Source organism: Cicer arietinum, chromosome 6, assembly GCF_000331145.2.
Source record: "Cicer arietinum cultivar CDC Frontier isolate Library 1 chromosome 6, Cicar.CDCFrontier_v2.0, whole genome shotgun sequence".
NCBI classification, from domain to species: domain Eukaryota; kingdom Viridiplantae; phylum Streptophyta; class Magnoliopsida; order Fabales; family Fabaceae; genus Cicer; species Cicer arietinum.
This window is the reverse complement of record NC_021165.2, coordinates 24,626,436-24,630,382: the sequence shown is the minus strand read 5'-3', so window position 1 is coordinate 24,630,382 and position 3,947 is coordinate 24,626,436. Positions and strand designations below refer to the sequence as shown.

The 3,947-nt window shown below is 30.9% G+C and overlaps 1 long non-coding RNA gene across 1 annotated transcript; it reads right to left on the bottom strand.

Annotated features, from left to right (window-relative positions):
• Nucleotides 1-1,803: 1,803 nt before the first annotated feature.
• On the bottom strand, nt 1,804-2,455 carry LOC140920851 (uncharacterized). Its single transcript, XR_012163407.1, has 2 exons — nt 2,264-2,455; nt 1,804-2,172 (listed from the first exon to the last, which is right to left on the bottom strand). It is a non-coding gene; the product is annotated as an uncharacterized lncRNA (long non-coding RNA).
• Nucleotides 2,456-3,947: the final 1,492 nt, after the last annotated feature.

Sequence of the window (3,947 nt, the reverse complement as noted above, 5' to 3'; positions counted from 1 at the left end):
TAATTTTTAGTTTTTGTAAACACCCCTAAACATTGTAGAGAAGATGTCTAGTGTTAAAAATCTCACAAATAGGTATATATCTTTTATTACCATCAATCATTAAAAAATATTTTAGATAATTTATCATTCAATAGATTAATATTATTCATCTTGTTAAATAAAGAAATAAATCTAAATAAATTTTATTATTGACAAAAAATTATTGAATAATTTAACTGCTAATTTGAAAAAAGTCACATAATTAACATTATTCGGTCATTGTATTTGTAATCAATAAGTTTAGATTTCAAGATAATTGCGATAAAAGTTAGTTGTGATAACAACAAATTTAGAGTAGTATTCTTTCTATGAAAAGATAGATGTGATTGAAAAAAGGAAGACAATCCAAAATAGCTATGGCACATAACCAAAATTTTATTATTTTGAATTTGCAAGGTACTTAGGTTTATCATATTAGAAGTCGGTGCAAAGTATCTATGGTTACCGACTAAACTTTTGATGATAATCCAAAATAGATATTTATCCAAATTCAATGTCAAAATTAATCCTTTTTATCTAACATTATTGAGAAAACAAGGTTTACTCAATTACCTCGTCAATTGAATTGCTTATATTTACAAAAGGATCAAAATATATATACACACATTACATTAAAGTTCAGTTAGTTATAGAACTAAATAGAAGGATAACTGACTTGTGACTGAGTCAGTAACTAAAATAACAAACATATATTTAATATCCTCTAAACTAACTAACTATGACTTAGACTTAATATCCTTTACACACCTTTGTAAAATGCTTAGTTCTCGAATGAAGAATTGGGTTTAATGCAAGCATCACAACACTTAAGTTATCACAATAAGAAGGAGGCACTACGCGAAAAAACGGCTTTTACAGCGCTTTTTTTAAGCCATTTACAGCGCTTTTTCAAAAAAATAAGCGCTGTGGAAACGGGCGCTATAAATGATACAACAACGCTTCTATAAAAGCGCTATAAAACATGTAAATACAACGCGCGCTTGTTATGCACATTTTACAGCGCTTCTTCACAAAAAGCGCTGTAATATGCACCCCGTCATATGAGTTATGGGTGTGCATATTACAGCGCTTTCTCACAAAAGCGCTGTAATATGCCCACCCATAATTTCATATATGGGCGTACATATTACAGCGCTTTCTCGAAAAAGCGCTGTAAATTGCCCACCCATAATTTCATATATGGGCGTACATATTACAGCGCTTTCTCGAAAAAGCGCTGTAAATTGCCCACCCATAATTTCATATATGGGCGTACATATTACAGCGCTTTCTCGAAAAAGCGCTGTAAATTGCCCACCCATAATTTCATATATGGGCGTACATATTACAGCGCTTTCTCGAAAAAGCGCTGTAAAATGCCTACCCATAATTTCATATATGGGTGTGCATATTACAGCGCTTTCTCACAAAAGCGCTGTAATATGCCCACCCATAATTTCATATTATGGGTCTGCATTTTACAGCGCTTTTCTTGTACATATTACAGCGCTTTCTCACGGAAGCGCTGTAGAAGGTGCACCATTAAAGCGCTTTAGAACAACATTTTACAGCGCTTTTTAAAAAAAGCGCTGTAAAATGTATTTTTTTTTTTTTAAACGCTGTAAATTAATTATTTGAAATGAAAAATGCTTTTTAGCTTTTTATGGCACTTTTTTTAAAAAGCGCTGTCTTTTATCATTGTACCCAAAATTATTTTTGATCCAAAATCACTTCACAATCAGTAGAACAGAACATATTATAGACAATCAGTTCACACAATCAATAGAACATAAATCAGAACTCTGTAACTTTTTTAACATATATGTAACTCTGTAATTTACAACCTAAGTAACTACATTCAGATACATATATACAACCTAATTTACAACCTAATTACCTACATTCAGATCCATTATATAATAACTAACAGATCCATTATATGCATATATTGTGTCCTATGATCATTTACATATAATAACTAACAGAATATACATTATATGCACTAGCTACCATATAATATTCAGATCCCTTGCCCAGCACAAGCTATTTCCCAGAAAATCAAATAATTTTCATGTCAAGCACGTACTGACACCATTCTTCCTTTAATTCCATCAGATCTTCCTCAGAATATGATGGACTGGAATTGGCAAAGTACTGCAATATAAAAATTGAACATATTATATTAAGTTAGTATCAAATATATAGATAATTTATATATGAAAATCATATAATGCAAATACCGTACCGTTTCTGGGATAATAGTTTTATTCTTCTCAACAATCTCCTTCATGAATCTCAATATGTAGTACCCACAGTCAATGTTATTTGTTTGACGAGGGCACTTTATTGAGATCCATGTAATGTTATTCGACTTCTGCTTCGACACTTTAGCACCTCTTTGAGCTCGATAAACTTTTAAGGCACTATCGAATGAATAAATGTGATTATTAGAGCATGAATATTTATATATATATATATATATAAATATTCATGCTCTAATAATCACATTTATTCATTCGATAGTGCCTTAAAAGTTTATCGAGCTCAAAGAGGTGCTAAAGTGTCGAAGCAGAAGTCTAATAACATTACATGGATCTCAATAAAGTGCCCTCGTCAAACAAATAACATCGACTGTGGGTACTACATATTGAGATTCATGAAGGAGATTGTTGAGAAGAATAAAACTATTATCCCAGAAACGGTACGGTATTTGCATTATATGATTTTCATATATAAATTATCTATATATTTGATACTAACTTAATATAATATGTTCAATTTTTATATTGCAGTACTTTGACAATTCCAGTCCATCATATTCTGAGGAAGATCTGATGGAATTAAAGGAAGAATGGTGTCAGTACGTGCTTGACATGAAAATTATTTGATTTTCTGGGAAATAGCTTGCTGCTGGGCAAGGGATCTGAATATTATATGGTAGCTAGTGCATATAATGTATATTCTGTTAGTTATTATATGTAAATGATCATAGGACACAATATATGAACATGCATATGGATCTGAATGTAGTTTAGGTTGTAAATTAGGTTATATATATATACGTATCTGAATGTAGGTAATTAGGTTGTAAATTAGGTTGTATATATGTATCTGAATGTAGTTACTTAGGTTGTAAATTACAGAGTTACATATATGTTAAAAAAGTTACAGAGTTCTGATTTATGTTCTACTGATTGTGTGAACTGCTTATGGTATTTGAATATGTTTTGTTGTTGTGTGCACTGATTGTGAAGTGATTTTGGATCAAAATAATTTTGGATACAAAGATAAAAGACAGCGCTTTTTAAAAAAAGTGCCATAAAAAGCTAAAAAGCACCTTTCATTTCAAATAATTAATTTAATATTAAAGTGATAATATACTTACACAAAGTTCTACAACTTTCTTGACATTTTCATTATCAACCACTCCTTCTTTGTTAACACGCGCTTCCTTCCATAAGATATGACGACCCAAGGGTTGATCGGCTTGGGTGTCTTTTCTCTATTCGTTAAAATCATAAACAAAATAATACAAATTAGTTACACACTATAGTTTATAATACAAATTACAAGTGATGTTTAATTACTTACAATTTTTTGTTCAAGGCGTGCATATCCCATACGTGATTTCTTGTATGGGTGTTTTGGGTTGCTTGCCCGTTCGCGATTTGCCTTACTAATATTCTATATAAAAAAAAAATAGCAATTGTGTAAAAATTTAAAATACGCTACGAATATGAATAATAAAACACAAATGCTAATAAATTAATCACTTACGACAAACGCCGGGTCAGAACGTTTGGAAACAAATGCACTCCATTCATCCTTTGATATATAATGTTGATATATCTTTGGAGGTTCAGCATTTGTGTTTCCTTCTCTATCTTTTAGATAGAAATTTGAGAGATGGGATCTAAATCCACGATGGA